This window comes from Staurois parvus, unplaced genomic scaffold (assembly GCF_062004578.1).
Source record: "Staurois parvus isolate SC_StPar_1 unplaced genomic scaffold, SC_StPar_1.0 ptg000478l, whole genome shotgun sequence".
Lineage (NCBI taxonomy): Eukaryota > Metazoa > Chordata > Amphibia > Anura > Ranidae > Staurois > Staurois parvus.
The window spans coordinates 128134-151163 of NW_028318274.1; the positions used below are offsets into that span (position 1 = coordinate 128134).

General features: G+C 44.6%; 1 long non-coding RNA gene across 3 annotated transcripts; it reads left to right on the forward strand.

Moving 5' to 3' along the window:
- Window positions 1–10419: 10419 nt before the first annotated feature.
- Window positions 10420–16300, forward strand: LOC149452341 (uncharacterized). Of its 3 annotated transcripts, none has more exons than XR_016314888.1 (5): window positions 10420–10543; window positions 13246–13323; window positions 13740–13898; window positions 14247–14339; window positions 15113–16300. It is a non-coding gene; the product is annotated as an uncharacterized LOC149452341 (long non-coding RNA). The 3 variants fall into 3 exon arrangements; XR_016314887.1 differs by lacking the exon at window positions 10420–10543 and adding an exon at window positions 10714–10853; XR_016314886.1 differs by lacking the exon at window positions 10420–10543 and adding an exon at window positions 12771–12871.
- Window positions 16301–23030: the final 6730 nt, after the last annotated feature.

Genomic DNA, 23030 nt, shown 5'->3' on the forward strand with positions numbered 1-23030 from the left:
TATATATATATATATATATATATATATATATATTTATGATATATTTTTATGACATAGATATTATTTTACATTTTATAGGTTTATATGTATGTCCTAGTTGATTGATTTCCTATTATCCCGTTTATACTACCTATCGACTATTTATTATATGATGGGTAATAGTGTGTGCACCATTTAGGGAAAGACACTATAATAATTTTATACTTACATCCCTGTTTATAATATATTGTATGGATTCATATGTTTTTATTTATTAGTATTTATCCTATTTATTAGATGGGCATTATTCCAATTATGTTTTATTCATATCTATTAATGATCACCTCTATGGGATATAATGTTGATATATAAGAGTTGTAATATTGCTGATTGTTATATTTATAGGATCACCAGAAGCACATATTGTCATATATTTATATAGAGATTTTAAATCACTATTATTACCTTTAGACCGGAATATTAAAGTCTATTTGGGTACAGATAGTATAACTTATTCCGACCCAGTGTAAATTGTATTGTGATATACAATTGTTTTGAGGAACCGTTCCTATAGTAACACACTCCTCCCTGGTGATCCTTGCTGTGTTGTTTTGCCTGTCTCTGCGATTTTATGCACTGTACGCTCGCGCATGAGCGGTTGACTGGGCTACGCCAAAATGGCGCCCGTCACGGAGACATCCAACATTGGGAAAATGGCACGATAACGACGCATGCGCCATTTCCCTTATTTAAATGACAGTGAAGTGTCAACAGCTGTAAGCTGAACCCCTATGACTACGAGCCATAGCTCTAAACACGCCAGAGTAGAGCTACAGCGGGTTGACACCATACCGCCGGCACCGCGAGGGGTCCCGGTGGCCATCTTGACTTGGTCAGTATTGCCCTATTACTTTATTATGCTCACTTGCCTTACTCCTGGAATAAACATCCTTGACATACTGCACTATTGGCCTCCTCTGTTTGTTTGAGCTCCTGTGGGAGCTGACTACATCTGCAGAGCGGTCATCCCTGAGTGCAAACCCTGAGTGTGAACCATGAGGCAGTGAAAGATACATGACCAGATCTGACCAGACCTATGTGAGGACATCTGATGTTTTTGATATACAAATGCACATAAAGATTGCCTATCTGGTGAGTGCGCAATCTATACTTTATTTTCTCACCTCATCCACGTTTTCAGTCATTGGACGTTTGAAGATCATCTGTTATCTCATTCACATTGTTACCTTGGACTTACCTTTAATTTGATTAAGTACATCTTTCTCACGATACCAGCCACATATTTCAGTGGCACAATTATTTGCACTGTGTCACTTTATTATGTATATATGAATTTATTGTTTTTAGTTATTTATTTATCATCTGTGTGCATTTCATTAGCGCTGCACCCCCCCTTTAGTTTACTGTTAACACAATAGTTGACTGTGTGAACCAAGTACTATGGTCACAAGTAAATACCCCAATTAAATATGGGAAACTGAAAACTCCCCATTCCCGGCAACACTGCCACCTGGTGGAAGAAAGGCCTGGTTCCTTGGAAATCCATTTCAGGAATAGTCAACTCCCGGATGTCACGGTTATCCAACCTGATGACCATAACCCTACCAGAAGAGATGAGGATCACATCTTTAAAATTCCCCAAAATAAAATAAAAGATATTTCCCTTCAAGATGATATCCTTACTATATCTTTTCATCAGGAGGGTAAATCAAGGAAAGGGAATCACGCCCAATTCTTGACAGGTATTGAAAGGGTTAACAGTGATTTATTTATCCCTATCCGGATAAAAGGTCTTAATAGGTCAAAATATGCCAAACTAGATTTGAGACAGGAACACAGCTTTGTAAGCCATGGGCTGATAAAACACCTGACCGAAATGGAAATGATCAGTTTCTCGACACCTCAGCGTTATTGGATTTCAGACTCCATTGATGATTCTGATGATTATAATTCAATAGCTAGGTGTCTCTTAAACGTCACAATAGGGAATAAGACAGCCACCCATGTGTTCCTAGTCTTGGATAATCCCCAAACTAAAATTTATTTTGGCAACGATGTGTTACATCGCTTTGCAACTCAAGTCGACCTAATTAATGACTGCTTATGGAGTCGACTAAAGGGGGACCCTGAGAAATACCAAAATCTGGACTTAGCCTTAAAATCCCGGAAACAGATGCCTTATGCTGTTGAAGTCCAGGTAGCCCAAAGAATTACAATTCCTAAGGGTATAAATAATTTCATACTCCCCATCCAAGTTAAAAAGGGACATAGACTGAAGGGGTCTGTTGCATTAGTATGCCTCTCCCATAAAATGCAGGGGGAAGGACTGAACATTACACATAAACCCCTAGTCAACACACATCAGTCCCCGATGTACATTTACGTACATAATCTCTCCAATCAGGACATCGTCTTACCCAAGGAGGCCCTCATTGGTCTGGCGGTAGAGACCAAGTATCACACTTTTGGAGTCACTAACCAGGTGATTGGACTCATCCCCGATGAATATTTATCGGAGGAACAATTAATTGAACAATCGCTCCATTCATTACCAGAGGGTATCTTCACTGTACAGTCCATTTATCCCTTCGATTCTAAAGATGGTACCTGTAGAATTGAAGATACATCAATTGTCTTTGATCAACCAAAGAACAAGAGTACCCTAAGGGACCCGGATAGCAGGAGAACACACATCACATGCCCAATGACCTCACCACAAAACTTGAAGAGGCCTATGAGATAGGACAACCGGAAAGCTTTCCTGGATTCAAGGAGTTAGTCGAAGAGATGGTAGCCCTAGCCGATGCGTGTTCCAATGATCTCGACCGACAACTGCTCCGAGAGCTTCTCCTTGAATTCCAAGAGATCTTTGCCAAGGATTCTTACGATTGTGGGACTAATGACCCACACATTGCTAGGATCCAAACAGATCCAGATGCCCCACCAGTCTTCGTAAGACAGTATAGGTTGCCGTTAGCTTCCTATGAATCTCTAGCCGAGATTATCAGGAAGTTACATGAAAAGGGTACACTGTAAAATCCAATAGCTTTCCCAACTTAGATATATTTGTTAATTTTACTCATATATCAAAAATATGCCTTCTTACTAGTGTTTATTAAGTTAGAGTTAATTGCAAGGTAATGAAACCATTTTACTTATTTTTTTGAGTGAAACCAACTTAAAATAATCAAGTTGCAACAAAGGACGCAGTGGCAATACTACACCAGTAGGAGGCAGATATGCATTAACTGTCCTTAAAGCCCAACTCTGGGCAAAAAGAAAGAAACTCCTATGCAGAGGAGCTTTGCTTGCATTGCAAGGGTTAGCTGTTTTTGCAGGGGAGAAAAAAAGCTTAAACTCAGCTGATCCTCCGATACTGCAAATGGCACTCCCCCACGATCCAACAGTGGACTATTCCTGACATCCTCATGTCCTGCCGGTCTATGGGCTTGCTGACATCAGGACCAGTTCACTACTCAAGAATGCTAGATCATGGGGGGTGGAGTTGCATGAGCTGCAGGGATCAGTTTTGTACAGGGAGAATTGAAAGATCAGGTAAGTATATCTCCTTTCTCTCACCACTAGACACAAATGGGTAGTTAACCCTTGCAGTCCCACTGCAAGGTAATATTTGTTTTGCCTGGAGTTGGCTTTAAGTGATTGTAAAGTCTAAACAATTTTTCCTGCATTAAGGTGATACATGTTTAGGTAATATTATTGCCCCCTCACTCCCCTTATTACACTTGATCCAGCGCTATGTCTGTCTGTATAGTGGCTTTCTCTTCTGACTTTCAGGTCTAACAGGCATTGCTGAGGCAGCTGCTCCTGCTGTCATCAATCAAAGCCAGTGAAGAGAGATTGAGGTATTAGGTGGAGCCAGAGTCTGTCAATTGACACAGACAGCGGCTCAGGATTGCACCTGCAGGTGTACCACCATAGGAAGCACACTTAGAACATGAGGAGCCATGAGCGCCAAAAAAGGACAACTGGGGGAATTGCACAGAGCAGAAAAGTATAAACCTTTGTTATTTTTTTAAATTGTGTTTACAATCACTTTAGTCCAGTGTTTCAGTATTGCTGCAAATGTATTAAAAATGCCCTAACAGACAGCCAGTTACAGTACATTTTCTCCTGCTGGCTCTTTTTTTCACAGTGCTGTCTTTCTGGTTCTTTTTGGTCCTTTAAGGAAGAGAAAGGGTTAGGCCTCTTGCACATGGGAGTGATAAACACCTTGTGTTATACTGATCTCTAATCAGATGTACTGATGTCTATGACACAATGCACACTACTGACTAAACACTAATAAAGCAGCACTGAGTAAAGTGTGCAAGAAAAAAATATAAAGTACACTTAGTTTGTGTCAGGGATCACGGCCCATGGAGCCGCGATCGCGGCTCCGTCCCTCGCGCATGCGCGGTGGCGGCAGATCGCGCTGGGACACAGGCACCAGGGCCCGGCGAGCCGCGGCTGACAGGACGCCGCGCATGCGCAGTAGGAGCCGCGGGCGCGCCTCAGGCGTCCAATGACAGCCGGGGGCGCGTCCTAGCCGGCCAATGACAGTGCAGGGCGCACTATTTAAAGATGCCCTGCACTGTCACAAGTTGCCGCAAGGTCTTCCTGTGATCCTGAAGTTCCTGTACCTGCCTGAGACCCTGATTGACCCTGACTACGCTGCCTGCCCCTGTGATTGACCCGGATTGACCCTGACTATTCTGCCTGCCCCTGCGTTTTGACCTGGATTGACCCTGACTATTCTGCCTGCTCCTGCGTTTGACCCGGATTGCCCTGACCATTCTACGGATTGATACCCCCTGCTGACCCTGCGTGTGACCCGACTACTCTTGGCCTACCGATTCTGTACCCCGCTTACCCTCACGGGCTCACGATCAGTTGTTACCCTGCTAGGGCCGTTAGCCACTTCACATCTGGCTCTCCCGGTACCTGTCCCCAAAGGTCTCCTCGGCCACTGGGGGGCCTGCTCGGAGGTCGTGACCTGGCCCGGGACTGTTTTAAGTCCATCCCCACCATCAGGGGCCCTGGTGAAAGCACAGCCCGGGCTTAGACCCCACGCTCTGAGTAGGTCCGCCAGTTGGCAGCCTGAGGCACCACCGGCGGATCATAACAGTACCTTGCGGCCATGACAGAGCCAGGAAGTGTACCGGCGTCCCTAGAGGATATTTGTCAGCACCTGGCAACCTTGACCCAAGCTTTCCAGAACTTCCACAGTCGCTGCGCCCGACTGGAGGACCGCATGGATTCATTAGCTCCCCTGACTCCCCCTGCGCAGAGTCCTCCACCTGCAGAACCTCCCGCTAACCCGGGATCCGGAGCGGTTGCCACACCCCTAGCTCCCGAACCCCGCGTTCCCCTGCCAGAGCGATTCCGTGGTGACCGGAACCGCTTCCGAGCCTTCCGAAGTGCGTGTACCCTGTACTTTGACTTACAGCCCCGCACGTTCACCACCGAGTCCATCACGGTGGGGTTTATAGTCTCTCTCCTGCAGGATGAGCCCCAGGATTGGGCTCATCGTCTGATGGAGGGGCACGACCCACATCTTGACTCCGTGACCGAGTTCTTTCGGGCCATGGCCGTCTTGTATGACGACCCTCAGCGGGCTGCATCCGCAGAGACTACCCTATACTCACTGCGGCAGGGCCGCCGGGCAGCCGAGGAATATGCGGCCGACTTTAGACGTTGCATGGGAGACACCAGATGGAACGATGCGGCCTTATGTCACCAGTTCCGCATCGGGCTGTCTGAGTCTCTCAAAGACGAACTCGCACGAGTAGGTCTACCTGACACCCTGGAAAAACTGATCGAATTGGCCATACAAATTGACCGTAGACTAAGGGAACGTCGGCTGGAAAGGAGCAGCCAGGGTCAAAGGGTGGCATGGATTCCGTCCAGAGATACAGCTCCAACCCCAGGGAACCATCCGCGAAGCACGGAAACAGGGGACAACCCGGAACCCATGCAACTGGGATTGGCCCGTTCCCACTTATCGGTCGAGGAACGTCAGAGGAGACTATCACGGAACCTATGTCTGTACTGCGGGGAAGCTGGTCATCAGGTGCGCTCGTGTCCTGCTAAAATGAGTAAGTCCACGCCCGTTTCTCTTACTTTACCGGCAGGAAGGGATGATCAGTCGAGTTACCTGGCCATTCCTGTGTCTTTGCAGCTCCCCGGAGGAACATTGTCGGTGACCGCAATCGTTGACTCAGGAGCCTGTAGTTGCTTCATCGACCTGACCTTTGCCCACCGGCAAAAGATCCCACTCCAGACCAAAGAAAGGGGGTTCAACATCTTCTTGGCAGATGGGTCCCGTATAAAATCAGGGGTGGTGGACCAGGAGACACCACCCATTTTCACCACAATGGCAGACCATCACCAGGAGTTCCTCCGCCTGGATGCCATCGCATCCCCCCTTTTTCCAGTCATTCTGGGGCTCCCTTGGCTGAGGGCCCATAACCCCCAGATTGACTGGGAAAGGGGGACAATTCAATTTCGCTCCCCTTATTGTTTGAGTCACTGCCACGTCACAGGACCCATGGTGCCCCGGTTCCTCCTGTGCTTGGATGGCGACACCAATCTATCCCAGGTTATTCCTCCGGCCTACCACGACTTCTTAGACGTCTTTAGTAAGCAAGGAGCAGATGTTCTCCCTCCGCACCGTTCCTACGACTGCCCCATAGACCTCCTACCCGGATCTGAAATCTCATTCGGCCGTATCTTCCCCTTGTCCGAAACAGAATCGGGTGTGCTGAGGGATTATATTGACGAAAACCTACGGAAGGGATTTATTCGTCCATCCACATCCCCAGCCGGGGCCGGATTATTCTTCGTAGAGAAGAAAGACAAATCGTTACGGCCTTGCATTGACTACCGTGACCTGAACAAAATAACAGTAAAAAATCGTTATCCTTTGCCCCTAGTCCCCGAGCTCCTCCAGAGATTGAGATCCGCAACGATATTTACTAAATTAGACCTGCGGGGGGCCTATAACCTAGTCCGTATCAGGGAAGGGGATGAGTGGAAGACGGCATTCCGTACGAGATTCGGCCACTATGAATATTTGGTGATGCCGTTCGGGCTCTGTAATGCTCCGGCGACCTTTCAGCACTTTATCAACGATGTTTTTCGTGATTTTCTCGACATTTTCGTGGTGGTCTACTTGGATGACATCCTAATTTTTTCCCCCTCACGGGAGGTTCATCGGGGTCACGTAATACGGGTACTAGAACGGTTGCGTCTACACGGGCTATACGCGAAGGCAGAAAAATGCTGTTTTGAACAGCACGAGATAACGTTCTTGGGACTGGTTCTCTCTTCCGCGGGGGTCGCGATGGATCCCCAGAAGGTCACGGCGATCTTGGATTGGCCAATACCCGCCGACAAAAAAGGGGTACAGCGCTTCATTGGGTTCTCTAACTTTTACAGGAAGTTTATTAGGAACTTCTCCGGTCTGGTCTCCCCAATCACACAACTGACGAAACTAGGGGTCCGCTTTAAGTGGACTCCCGAAGCGCAGACGGCATTTGAAAGACTCAAAGAATTGTTCACCTCTGCTCCCATTCTCTGCCATCCAGATTCTTCCCTCCCATATGTTTTGGAAGTGGACGCCTCCGAAAATGCGGTAGGAGCGGTGTTATCCCAAAGGAATGGTACCAAGGAACTACTGCACCCCGTGGCGTTCTTCTCCAGGAAGTTGACACCAGCGGAACGTAACTATGACATTGGAGATCGGGAGCTTCTGGCCATAAAGACTGCTCTTGAAGAATGGAGGTATTTATTGGAGGGAGCCACGCACCCAATTCTAATATTCACAGATCACAAAAACCTTGAATATTTAAGAACGGCGAAACGACTGAGACCTCGCCAAGCAAGATGGGCCCTTTTCTTTTCTCGATTCTCATTCCATATAACGTACCGACCCGGGTCTAAGAACACTAAACCAGACGCTCTGTCCCGCATGTTCGAGGACCCCGACGACGCTGTGCTGCCGGACACCATCTTGCCTTCTGGGAGTTTCCTCGCTCTACAAACGGAACTTCGCTCCCGGCTTCTCGATGCTTCCGTAGGATTACCAGTTCCGTCTGGGTCACCCCTCCAGAGCCAGGGGGGGCTGTTTTGGAAGGAAAACCGGATCATGGTCCCAGAAGAAGTGCGAACCTTGGTCCTGGGGCACTGCCACGACCATCCCATGGCGGGCCACTTCGGGGTAACGAAAACTCTGGATCTATTACGGCGCTCGTTCTGGTGGCCAGACATGATCAAGGATTGTGAGCATTACGTCCGAACTTGTCCCACCTGTCAAAGGAACAAGCCCTCCAGAACTAGGGCATGGGGACTGTTACGTCCATTGCCCATACCCAAGCGGTCCTGGCAGATGATAGCCATGGATTTCGTGGTCGAACTTCCACCATCCCAGGGCTACACTGCAATAATGGTGGTCGTCGACCGCTTTTCAAAGATGGCACATTTCGTGCCCTTGGAGAAGACCCCATCAGCACCAGAAACGGCACGGATCTTCATCAAGGAAGTGGTGAGGCTTCATGGGGTTCCCGAAGATATAGTGTCCGATCGGGGGGTCCAATTCACCTCCAGATTCTGGAAAGCCTTATGTAAATCGCTGGGAATCAAGCTATCGCTTTCATCCGCCTACCATCCACAGACCAACGGCCAAACTGAGAGGACCAACCAGACGATGGAACAATACTTGCGATGCTACACGTCTTACCTCCAGGATGACTGGCTGTCGTTGCTGCCTTCCGCGGAATTCTCGTACAATAACTCGAGTCATTCAGCTACGGGTCAATCCCCGTTCTATGCCAATTACGGGTATCATCCCACATTCCTCCCTGACCTTATGCCTGAGAATCCGGTACCGGCATCTCAAGACATCTTGGAATTCCTTTCAGTCAATAACAAGACAATTCAGGAAGCCATCGCTAAAGCCCAAGAGGACAGTAAACGAGCATTCGACGGTAAGAGAAGAGGAGAATTACTGCTTCGACCAGGAGATCGGGTTTGGCTAGCAACAACCAATTTGAAGATGCTGTGCCCTTCAAGGAAGCTGGGACCCAAGTACATTGGCCCGTTTCCTGTAAAACGAGTCATCAACAGGGTGGCCTACGAGCTCGAGCTTCCGCAGACACTCAGGATACATCCTGTGTTCCATGTGTCCCTCCTGAAGCCATCTAGACCGGATCCCTTCCCGGACCGTGAATCTAGACCTCCCGAGGCAGTCACCATAGGTGACCAGGAGGAATATGAAGTGGAGACTGTCCTCAGTTGCCGAAGGAGGGGAGGCCAGACGCAGTTCCTGATAAAATGGAAGGGGTATGGTCCTGAGGAGAACTCATGGGAACCCGCCCGGAACGTTCACGCGCCCAGGCTCATCCGGGAGTTTTTTCGTGCTCACCCGCGGTGGAGAGATCAGTGGGGCTCCCGGAGGGTGCCCATTGGGGGGGGGCAATGTCAGGGATCACGGCCCATGGAGCCGCGATCGCGGCTCCGTCCCTCGCGCATGCGCGGTGGCGGCAGATCGCGCCGGGACACAGGCACCAGGGCCCGGCGAGCCGCGGCTGACAGGACGCCGCGCATGCGCAGTAGGAGCCGCGGGCGCGCCTCAGGCGTCCAATGACAGCCGGGGGCGCGTCCTAGCCGGCCAATGACAGTGCAGGGCGCACTATTTAAAGATGCCCTGCACTGTCACAAGTTGCCGCAAGGTCTTCCTGTGATCCTGAAGTTCCTGTACCTGCCTGAGACCCTGATTGACCCTGACTACGCTGCCTGCCCCTGTGATTGACCCGGATTGACCCTGACTATTCTGCCTGCCCCTGCGTTTTGACCTGGATTGACCCTGACTATTCTGCCTGCTCCTGCGTTTGACCCGGATTGCCCTGACCATTCTACGGATTGATACCCCCTGCTGACCCTGCGTGTGACCCGACTACTCTTGGCCTACCGATTCTGTACCCCGCTTACCCTCACGGGCTCACGATCAGTTGTTACCCTGCTAGGGCCGTTAGCCACTTCACATCTGGCTCTCCCGGTACCTGTCCCCAAAGGTCTCCTCGGCCACTGGGGGGCCTGCTCGGAGGTCGTGACCTGGCCCGGGACTGTTTTAAGTCCATCCCCACCATCAGGGGCCCTGGTGAAAGCACAGCCCGGGCTTAGACCCCACGCTCTGAGTAGGTCCGCCAGTTGGCAGCCTGAGGCACCACCGGCGGATCATAACAGTTTGTGTCTATACTCTGTACATAATCATTTACATGCACACAGGAATACAAGTGTATATCCATACACAGCCTCAGAGCTTGAATCAATCAATTATTTGTCCTATCTCCACCCACCTACAATTTCCTCCTCCCTACTTCCAATAGGACATGGGCTTATTAGTGACAGACAGTTGTCTGCACCAATGAGAAGCAGAGGTCCCAGCTAAGCTACAACAGTATGCCGGCAGAAGGCACGTGGACATCAGACTGGAAGGACATCCAGGAGAAAGAAGAGCTGCTGAAGAGGGTGTGAGAGGCACAGAGTGAGTACAGTGAGAAATGTGGGCAATTAGACTTGAAGGATGGACAGATCTGAGATGTAGTGGAGGTGTCTGAGCAGTGTGAGCTGCAGAGAGGAAGCGCGCAGGAAAGTCCATGTGCTGTAATATGCCACTCCTCCTTGGTGTTCAGTGTCTGCTTCTCCTGAGAGCTGTGTGGGATCAGGAAGGTGGGGGCTGAGAGCTGTGTGTGATCAGGAAGGTGGGGGCTGTGTGAGTTGGAGAGAGACAGAGTGGGGGAAAAGCTGAGTTCTGTGACTGCCATCCCTCTTGGGATTTAGTATCATCTTTGGAGGTGAGTGTGTGTTGCACTGTGATCTGGAGAGAGGAAGTTTATGGGAAAAGCTAAGTTCTGTTCAATGTGTGCTTCCATATCTGTGTCCCTCTGCAGTCTGGGGGGGGGGGGGGGCAATGTGCAGCAGTCTCAGTGTGTGTTTTTTCTCTCTCTCATGCCCCAGTTTGGTAGATTTTTTTCCTCTCCTTTTTACTGCTATCACCAAGAGTAGAAAAATCTAAAACAGGAATAAAGGCAGAATGTTAGAATTGGAGACATAATTTCTGGTGATCCTGGTGGCTACCATGGATTTCACTTCACTTTCAGTGTTGGCTATGAAACAGAAATTAACCTGTTTGGGACCGCCCCACACACATATACGGCAACAGGGTGGCACGTGCAGGCTAAATCCCGTAAATGTACGTCGAGGGTGCAGGCGGGCAGGGGAGGTGCCCACGTGCTCCCCAGCGCCGCTGTCACTGTCTCCTCACACAGAGGGAGACAGCGCAGGTATCCGGCAGGCTCGATTGCCACCAGCTACCCGACAATCTTCACTATGAGAGGAGAACGGCGAGCTGCCTATGTAAACAAGGCAGCTCGCGGTTCTTTCGGTAAGGAGCGGAATGATCCCCGCCTTCCTGTCATCGGGAGACAGATCACTCTGCTCCATTGGACAGCCCAGCTCCCCTCACAATTAGAACATGCCCAGGGATCTCACTAGTGTTAGCCCCTTCCCTCCCAGTGACACCAATACAGAAAAAGTGCTTTTTTTTTAGCACTGATCTCTGTATTGGTGTCACTGGTTCCCAAAATGGTTCACAAGTGTGCGATGTGTCCACCCCAATGTCAGAGTACTGCTAAAAATTGCTGATCGCCACTATTACTAGTAAAAATCAAATAAATTATAAAAACCATAAATCTTTCCCGTAGTCTGTAGACACTATAACTTTTGCACAAACCGATCGATATGTCTATTGGGATTTTTTTTTTACTAAAAACATGTAGCAGAATACATATCGGCCAAAATTGATGAAGAAAATTGACTTTTTTTTTCATTATTTTTATTGGCTATGTATTATAGCAGAAAGTAAAAAATATATTTTTTTCAAAATTGTCGCTGTTTTTGTTTATAGTGCAAAAAGTAAAAACCGCACAGGTGATCAAATACCACCAAAAGGAAGCTCTATTTGTGGGAAAAAAAGGACATCGATGTCACACGACCGTGCAATTGTCAGTTAAAGTAACGCAGTGCCGTATCGCAAATAATGGCCTGGTCAAGAAGGGGGCAAATCCTTCTGGGGCTAAAGTGGTTAATAGGAAATCTCTTGAGTTGGACAGGGATGACAGAAAACTAATGGGTTTTAATAACTGCCCTTACTTTATCAAAAAAATTTTTGCCTTCAGATTTTCTCACATTGCTAATTATATATTGTACTTAATTGTAACTTAAATACTGAAATTTGCACTTACAATTGTAATTGTCAAAATGGCAGTAAAAACTTGGCTGTGTCAGTAAATTGTGGGTGTCTTATCAGTAAATTTATTTTGGTAGGTTGGCAACACTGTAGATGGAGTGTGGACACTGATCATCTGGGGCCTGGGGGGTGCAGATGCTGACTACCAGCAAGGAGGATGGGGGTGTGGCCACCAACCAGCAAGGGGAGGGGTGCATGCGGCCATGGACTGGCAAGAAAAGGACGCAGCCAACAAGCACTATTTGGGGGAGCAGCCACTGATTGCCAGGGGCTTGGCGTCTGACCACCAGGAGCACATTGTGCTCTACAATCACTCTGCTCTATGAATGCTTGTATGGTGGCTATCTTCAAACCTATTGTGGGGGGGGGGGGGCACTGGATGAAAAGACACTTGACCACAAAGGACAAGGGGCACAGACTCAGCTTTTATTACAGTTATTTATGACCATTTTTCCTGTACTCTATTCTTTCAGTCAACAACGATCCATTCCACAGAGGAAGATTTTACCTTTGTGTAATGGTAATCCTTGATCCATATTTACCGACTGGACAGTCTCTGCCATTGTGAGTATTTTCTGGGGTATACAATCACTGACCACATGGGGGAGTGGATGCAGATACTGCCCACCACGAAGGGGGGGTGCTACAGGGCACAAAAGCCTGTGTTCAGGATGGAGGCCGTAAATATAAACTCTGCATTACAAACCACTGAACTCTGGATGCTGCCTTAAACCATTGAACTTATCCTAACCACTTAACTTAAAATTGAATGTTTCATTTAATATTTTATTGTAGTATTTTTTTTTCAATGCTTGCTGTAGTTTCCTATGCTTATAAAGAATGCACATACGGTATCAAAGACTGTGTCTGCCTGTAATCTACTACACTAGGTTGTAAGGGGGAACTTATTTTTAAGTAAGGAATTTTGTCCTTTTCAGAAGAATTGCTCACAGCAGCTGCCTGAGATCTCTTCCTTGAACAGACTCTTTGTCAAAGTGGGCTTCAGTACACCGGAGGTAAGATGCCAATAGCTAGTAATATTTTAATGGATTTTCCTGCAATAGGTCTAACTAGAACTCTGCCTTTCAAACTTCTGAGTTCAGGTTCACAAAACTACTGAACTATACATGTAGAATTCAGTAGTTTGTAAGGCAGAGTTCAGTAGTTGGTAAGTAAATTTAAGAGTTAAGCAGTTTTGTGTTGGCTTACAAACCAATGATCTCTGAATGCAGAGTTTAGTAGTTTGTAAGGAAGAAAAGTTTACCTTACAAACCACTGAACTTCACAGGTAAAGGTGAGGGAAAAGCTGGGGGAACCACAAAGAGAGGGAGGACAAGGATCTGCTTGCTGGGGCACTGGAGAATTTGGGAGAAACTTATTCAAATATTAGGGAAATAGAGATTTTTTTTTTTGTTTTGTTTTTGTGTTGTAGGTGTTTGCAGAGTTCAATAGAATAGCCACCACAAATCTGCAGAATAACTTTTTTGATGCCCTGGATCGATACACACCACGCTTTGTCACAATCTTCAAGTCCAAGAAAGGAAGTGTTGGAGAGACATTGTCCATGTTTGTGCAGCAAATTAATTCAGAGGTGAGTCTACTGCAACCCTCTTTTTGTTTGTTCTCAACTTACAAAACCTTTCATGATTCACTTTGTTGTAATATACAGAAATATGTACGATACCATAAATGTACAACCTGTAACCTCTACTACTATCCCTTTTGGCCTATGTTGTTACCTGTATTGATTTCAATATTTTAAAGTGGTCTTGAGAAGTTGTGATCCAATGATGTTAAAACATCGAAGCTATGGGTGTAATTTAAATAACTTCAAGCAGTAACTTTCCTGAACTGTCAAATAGTGTGATATTTGCTTCATAAACATGTAGGTTTACATTTTATGCAATATTAAACTGAACTTTTGATAATTTACTTCTAGAAACCTGATGTGACAGCAATGCACACCCTTGTGCTCTGAGGCCTCCCTGTTCTACTTGGTGATGACCCCAGTACATTCTACATCACCTGCTTCGTAAGTTATCATAGTTGCACCTTGGCAGTTGTGGGGGGATTTGCTTTGTATTCCTTAGAAATACAGATTAATACTTATTATATTACTAGTACAGTGGTGGGCATGGCAGTTTATAAAATGTAATCCCTTAGTGAGGGAGGGTAAAACAAATGTTAATGCCTGAACACAATTTTGCAACTTAGACGTGTTAGTAGAACTGTATCATTACAACTACTTTGTGTATCCAGATGGATTATACCCTTTTTTGCGTGTGTATATAGCTATCTAACTTAAAGTGATATTAAAGTCCTTGTGTGTTTTTCTGTTTAAATATAACAAACGTGTTATACTTACCACCTTTTGTGCAGTTGGTTTTGCACAGAGCAGCCCAGACCCTCCTATTCTCGGGTCCCCTGCTAGCACTCCTGGCCCCTCACTCCTGCTGAGTGCCCCTACAGCCAGCAGCTGTATGGGGCAATTGTGCCAAGGCTGTGTGTGTCTATTTAGACACAGAGCTGCGGTTTGGCCCCACCTCCTCTCTCTCCTCATTGGCTCACTGACTTTGAATGCAATGGGAGGTAATGGTGCCCCACTGCTGTCTCAATTAATGAGGACCTGCTGCACACAGAAGGTGCTTTATCCTAATGCATAGAATGCATTAAAATAAAAACCGTTTAAAAAAATGCTTTAAAGGAAGAAACCTTCCAAAAATAGATTGACTTTGACCCTTACCTTGAAGCTAAAACTAACCATATACAACACAGTGACAAATAATCATGTTTGTTTTTGTATAGCCTTCTGACAGTGATGAGGTCTGGGCACGTTTACCTGTTGGACTGATGACTGTCATTGATGAAAGTAAGCCTGCTTCTCCAAATCATCTCCACCTTGACCCAGTGTCTATTGCCATCATAGCCGAGGGAGGTACTGTAATGGAGGATCTCCAGAACCTACCTCAAGCACTCTTTGCCTCTTCTTTGGACTTTTATATGCTTTACACTTGGAATACCCTAAAGCCATGAAAAACACTTTTATATTCATTCAAAGAGGGATGCTTGGCATGTGGGAGAACAAACTCCCACCAAAACTGCAAAGTCTGAAGAATTTCCTGTTGTGTTAGAATGTTTGTTTTTTGTTTTGTTTTGTTTTTCTGCATGCCTGTGACCTGTTTTCAGTAGACTAAAGTTAGCTGACGTCACAGAGCTCAGAAACCTTAGTGTGCTGTTTTAAAATTTATTGTAATAGATGTTCAAGCTGGCCAACTGCATCAAAATGATCTGTCTTTGGCCCTTGCATACCAAATCACCAAAATAGAAAATATAGGCATACCTCAGTGGTTGTACAGAACCAATACAGGCTAAAGTAATTTCATATATTGCAATTGATGTTCAATTGCCTCAAAGTAATCTATCTGATCATACAACAAACATACCTGAGTGGTTGTATATTACCAATGTGGGCTAAACTCATTTCATGTATCATAATTGATATTAAAGCTGACCAACTGCCTCAAAGTGATCTGTGCTTGCGTGGAATAAACTCATGGATGCAGTTGTCTAGTTTGTATGTCTCTACAGTATAATATATGCAATGAGTTTATTCCATGTAAGTACAAATCACTTTGAGGCAGTTGGTCAGCTTTAATATCAATTGTGATATATGCAATGAGCTATGCCTATATTTTCTATTTTGGTGATTTGGTATGCAAGGACCAGAGACAGATCATTTTGATACAGTTGGCCAGCTTGTACATCTCTATAATATATGCAAAGTGGTCCTTTCACTAGTTCCTACTCATCCTGTAAAAGGTCCTTTACTTGCAGGCAGAGTTAATTTAGTGGACCTATTGTGAGTATGGTGTAAAATGGCATGGAGGAAAACTACTATTAAAATGGTTGTAAACTTCAGACATGAAATATGAACAAAGTATATTCCTCTATAGTGTGTACTTGTCTCCATTAAAAGCAATGAGTATAATTTCATTTCTGCTGCTTCATTTCTCCATATCGGCATGAATCACTTCTGACAAGTTTTTTTTTCCTGACACCAAGAGAAAAAAGGTGACTGGAGGGCCCTCTAGCAGATTGACAGCCTCAGCTCTGTTCCTGTGAAGGAGGTGTCTCATCCCACCAAACAGTTCTTAGAGCTCTCCTCACTGAATTTCTGCAGAGTTTCATTTCAGCTCTCCACCCTCTGTTTTCTGAACTCTCGGACAAGCTTTATAAATACAGCACTTTAAATGGCTGTAGTGAAGACTGCAGATTAACAGGTATAACTTGTGTAGTAGGATGTTTCATCTCTGTATCACCTAAGGCCAGTCACTTCACTAGGTATATATGGAAGGGTTACAACCACTTTAATTGTATGAAAAGATATATTTAAATAGGCAGTCATGGAAAACTCTGGATATTTTGTCAGGTTTTAAACCAAGCATCAACGTTTGTTATTATGGCTGTTGCTTACTTTAACAGTTTGTGTAAGTAATATGTAAATTCTCTACAAGGGCAATAAACAGCTCTGTATGTGCCCTGTTACACAGCTGTTTACACAGCTATAGATTCTATACTGTAATGACGGTACAGCAACATAGTGTGACTGTGATGGAGTGGTGGGCAATCTAGAGCTAACACACTGGCTGGGAGGGACACCAACTGACATCAATAGTGACACTAATACAGTGATCAGACAATAATGTACACTGTATTAATGACACTGACCGGGGGGGGGGGGGGGGGTTATCTGTGAAGTGTAATGTGTGTCCTATGTGCTGCTGTTTAGTTGTGAGGGAGAAGAAACACGACCTCTGTTCACAGCACAGTGATCTGGCTCTGTCTGTGTAAATGTGATTTGAAAGAGAAGGTCAGCAGGTTTCAGCCACAATCATTGGCTGAAACCTGTTGATTGATGTGTACTGCATCCAATCACAGCATGGGTAGGCAGGGGGTGCCAAACCCAGAAACAGGCCCATGCCATACAGTTAGATAGTCTGGCCTGCCCAATACTGCTTGTCTGCAGTATTGGGCAGATGCAAGATGTTAATGTAAAATGGATGTTTGGATAAAACTAAAATAAAACAAGTAACGCTTACTTGGTTTTTTTAAGGCAATTGGTTTGCATGGTTTTAACAAGTAAATTGGATTGCTGTTCAAGTAACCACAACTCAATATTCAGAGTTGCAGAAAATATCACATTAGTTAGCCCAACCTAAATAAATGTGTCATTTGGAATACATTACACAGTAAACTTAACTTAAAATGATTTTGTTATTTTAAATGGCAAATCCGAGTATTCCATACTAAGTTAAGAGTTCACCTAACGTAAAATTTTCAAGTACTATTCACTATTTTTTGTTAGTTGTGTATACTAAAGTGTAAGTTCACCACACTCAATAAGCATTTGTAAAAAGAAAATACAATTCTTATTCTAGTTTACTTGGTTTTTTTGAGGCAATCGGTTTGCATGCTTTTTTTAAGTAAGGTTTACTAATTGGATTTTACAGTGTATATTTAAGCCCATCCACAGCTCCTATAACCACCCGATCCTGGGTATTTGAAAACCCAATGGACAATGGCGTTTGTGCACTGACCTCTGCCAGCTTAACAAGCGTGTTTACATGTAAGGATGGCCTGTCCCATACATAGACCAATGTCTAGCCCAACTCCAAGGATCCCGAATTTTTACAGCCTTGGATTGTGCACAAGGATATTGGACCATTAAGGTGAGTGAGGAAGACCAATACAAACTGGCTTTCAGTTTTGGCAACCGACAGTACTGTTGGGTGCGAATGCCTTTCGGATTTATAAATTCCGGACATGAGTTTGCTATTTTTATGCACAAGGCCATGCCAGATGCCCTCGAGCGGGGGACGTTGGCATATGTGGATGATATCCTGATCAAAAGTACTGATATGGCCAAGAATATTAAGGAACTTCGACACGTTTTGGGCCAACTAAAAACAGCAGGGGTTAAACTATCCCTACAAAAAGCCCAATGGTGTCACACAAGGGTAAATTTCCTAGGCCACGAAGTTACCGCTGAAGGTGTGAACCCACAAAAGAAGAAGGTTGAGGCGGTTCTGAACTGTTAAGTCCCTACTAACCTTAAAGAATTAAGATCATTCCTAGGTATGGTAAATTACTTGCGTAAATTCATTGATAATTACGCCGAGATACGCAAGCCGTTGCTTCACCTACTAAAGAAAGGTGTTGAATGGTCGTGGGGTAAGAAACAGGAAGACACCATGAAGGAGTTTAAGGAACGTCTCACACAGGCCCCATGTCTCGTGTATCCAGAGGGAGGTAAAAACTTCTATCTAGAGACAGGGTTCACGCAGGTAAGTATGAGTTCTGTTCTTTACCAAAAACAAGATAATGTCAGTAAGGTAATTGCCTATGCTAGTAAAACATTGTCCCCGGTAGAAATAAAATTCAGTGACTGCGAAAAAGCTCTATTATCCACCATGTAGGCATTACAGAATTTCCGCAGTTATATTCAAGGAGAGAGAATCATTATTCAAACGGCACACCAGCCTTTACAGTATTTAAAGAGTGAACGTATCAGGGGAGGAAATGTGTCTAATAGCCGCATCACTGCTTGGACTTTGTCTTTGCAAGGTTGGCCTCTTGAAATTCATTATAAACAGAACAAGAAAAGTCCAGTAGCCCAGGGCCTGGCTGAGCTCCATGATTGTTCTGCAACTACGCCTGCTACGGAGGCCCCGGACACTGACTTTTTTGAAGAACAACTTATCTCCCTACAAGGTTGATGATGAAGAATACTGTAAACAGCTGCTGTTTGTTTATGTAGATGGTTGTGCTTTCCATCACAAGGATGGGGAACAGCTCCAACTAGTGGCAGGTATTGGAATCGTTTGGACCCAAGGTGTCACCCCCAATGTCTGTGGGATACAAACTTGGACCAAAAAGCAGTCAGGTTGCTGAACTCACTGCAATCCTAAGAGCAGTTGAGATGGCTATCGAGTTCAACATAAAAGAATGTGCCATCATAACGGATTCCAATTATGTCAGGAATAGTTTTGTGGAATATTTCCCTAGGTGGAAACAAAACATGACCAAGAGCAACAATAAACCCGTAAAACATGGTAAGCTAATTTGTCAGATAGATGAGCTGGTGAGATCCAATGAATTAACCCTTTATTTCAAAAAGGCCAAAGGCCACTCCAAGGTCCTAGGTGCCAAAAAAGAAGGGAACGATTTGGCTGATTCTCTAGCCAAGGGGCCATCACCGGTGACTTACTAGACATACATCATCTCTTAGGTACCGTGCAGATTGAAGCTATCACCAGGCCAGAACAGCTGGTGATCCTAATGTGTTACAGTGGAGTCATGATTCTCCTAGTGAGGATTTAATTACTGCCCAAAAAGAAGACCCAAAAATTGCCAAAATCCCATTAATCAGGAAATATGTACTGGGAAAGAGGATTTACGTATCTTAATGAAATCCAAATCCCAATTCGCGTTGTACCAGGGATTGTTGATACGAACCTCTAAGGGTGGTATCCCACAATGGGTCGTCCCACTTAAATTTCGAGGTCTAATGTTACATCATGCCCATGATGCTCCTACTTCCGGGCATTGCGGAGAGAAAATCACATATGAGATCATGCAGGATTATGCTTACTGGCCTCATATGTTATGTGACGTGAAGGTGTACTGCCAAGGTTGCCTAATATGTCCCCAGTTTCAACCTACTAAACCAACTCATAGAGCACCTCTCCAGAAAAGGGGGATATGTATGCCTTGGTCAGACCTTCAAATGGATTTTATTGGGCCTGTAACAAAATCTTCACGAGGAAATCGATATATGTTAACAGTTACATGTTTATTTACCAAGTATGTCGAATGTATTCCAGCACCAAATAACAGCTCCGAGACATGTGCCGCATTATTAATAAATCATGTCTTTTCACGTTTTGGTCTCCCACAGAGGATAGAATCTGACAGAGGATCACACTTCACTAGCGAAGTGATGGCCAAACTGTGGAAAATTTTGGGTGTTAAAAGGAAACTGCATATCGCCTATCGGCCAGCCTCTAGTGGTGGAGTAGAACGATACAATCAGACCATCGTTAACATCCTTAAGAAATTTGTTAAGGAAAAGGCAAGGACTGGGATATAAAACTTTCACTGGTCCTGATGGCTTTGAGGGCTACTCCGAATACAGTCACAAAAATGTCATCCTTTGAACTGATGACAGGTAGACGGATGGTACTGCCCCAACACTTATTGTATCGCACTACAGATCAAAATTTGATCAATGCCACCACCACACACCAATACATAGAGGATCTACATAAACATTTGCAACATGCTTTCGCCTTTGCCCAGCAAAATTTAGAAAAAGCTGCAATTAGTGCCAAGACATACTATGATCTCAAAACTTCCAAGAAGGAATATGAGATTGGTGACAAGGTCTATCTATACAACTTTGCAAGAGACCAGATCAAGGAGTTGAAATTCCTTCCGTCTTGGAAAGGTCCATTTTCCATTGTTGACAAGATTTCCCCGGTGGCATATAAATTATATATTCCCCGGAATGGTGAAATCAGTGAGAGATGGGTGCACATCAATTGCGTGCTTGCCATCCAAAGTCTCAATTGCAGTTATTAGAAAACTAACCCACCAGTTCCTACCTGGAGATATTGAAATCATTATGGAATTTCCTCCAACATTTTTATTTCACCTTTTGCTTTACAGGGTCAAGTTATATAATATTCTGTGTATCCAGTACTTAAACTGTTCGTTTTCCATAATTTAGTAATGAAGGCCCAGACGATGACCAGACCGGCGATCGGAGGTGTAAATGACCAGACCCTAAAAGGAAGCTCAGGTAGCTACCTGATGTCCTGTGGGAAAGACCAGATGCCAGCGATCGATCCAGAGAGGACAACCTGAGGTCCCAGACGACTAAGGGCCCGTCCAGAGGAAGAAACCTGCCTAGGAGACCGTCCCAAAGACCCGTCGTGCAGAGGATCCTATGGACCCTGATGTGGGTGTGCCCGCCAGGCTAGGCCGGCCTCATCGCCAAACCAGGATTGTCGTTAGGAATATTCATCCAAGGAGTGCCTGAATTCAATTCAAAGATCAACCCTGCATTGCTGCTGCCATTTTCTTATTAAAAGACCACTTATTCCAAAGTACCATAAAAAAAAAAAATATATATTCTTTACCCAATCACACCATCTGAATGACTATTAAGATCGCTAATTTATCAGTGGAGAACTTTGAGGTCAACAGAGAAGTTCAACGGTCACTTTCATCAAAAGTCACACTAACAATTTGGGAAACGTACACCTATCTTTACATGTCCGTCTCTCAAAAAAGGGGGATATGTAATGACTTTTGGGACTGTTTATTATAAAATTTAAAAAACATATTTCAAATTAGGATCCCAGTTGACTGAGGGGTTAATATTCTTGGTTGAAATTCAAGTGACCTTCTAGGAAGTTACAAAAACCAATGAGTGGAAGAAACTTGTTTAAAAGACAATGAGACAAACACCACTATTTGAGTTTTTGCAGGTGAGCATACATAAGGTACCAAAAGGGACAATGGTGAGACAGAAACTTTATTTGGCCTATTTCTTCCAAAACCTTGGAAGATGTGTGTTCACCAAACAAGGCTTCTAAACTGTCACAATAGCTATTGAATACTGAGGTTTAACTCCAGGCCAGTCTATTTACCCTAATTACCCAACAATGGATGAGGTTCTCTGCCACATTCCCATGAACTGTACATTCAGCACAAGGTAAAACCTGGGTCAGTTAAGATATAAAAAAAAATGTGGTTTATATCAATGGAAATCTTGGGTATATTTCCACACACCAAAATATATTCAACAAAGTTAGGTATTGCATACCACTCAACTAAGTTTAAAGTGATGAAGAAGATTATTTGTGAATTGGGGTAAATTTTATATTTCCAAAAAGAAGTCAGCTATTCCAAAACAGTTTAAATATCAGGAAAATGAGAAACCAAATGTATTTACATCTTTCTATGGTCCTTATCCAAGAGTTAGTAGTGAAATCAACTATACTCAAATAGGACATATATTTAATACATAAAGACATTTTGTTTCTATCAAAGGATGAGTCATCATTAAGACCACCAATTCATTTGTGATACCGGACTGTCCCCAGTGGACAGGTGAGGAACATCTCTAGATACGCAACTTCTCAACCGTCCAATCATCAAGTCTGTTGGGAGGTCTTTTCGGAACAATGGAATTGGATGATATAAAAATGCCAAACACCTAAACTAAGAAGGAAAAAAAAAACTCACAAACTGATGAACTCACTTGCTCACCTGATCACTTCAAGACCTTGAGACTTCTAATAATCACTTCACTTCATCTGAAAGACTGCTACTAGATAACTTCTGAACTTAATCTTCCAACTATTTCTTCACTACTCCTACCACTGTATACTGCACTATACTCACTTGCTACCTGCGGCCATTTTGCTGAGAACTTCCAGCTTCCATTTAGAACGAAGACAGTTCCACCTGAGACGCTGATGCTCAGTTAAATTTGGGGAGTAGTGAGACTGTGTTAGACTATTATAATTTTCTTTGATATTTCCAATTTTCTAAAGACTTATAACATTTTATTCTGTGGTTAGGAATATATTAAGGTTATATATATAATTATCACTAAAATTGTTTGATTTTGGTATCAAGATTATATATTGCATAT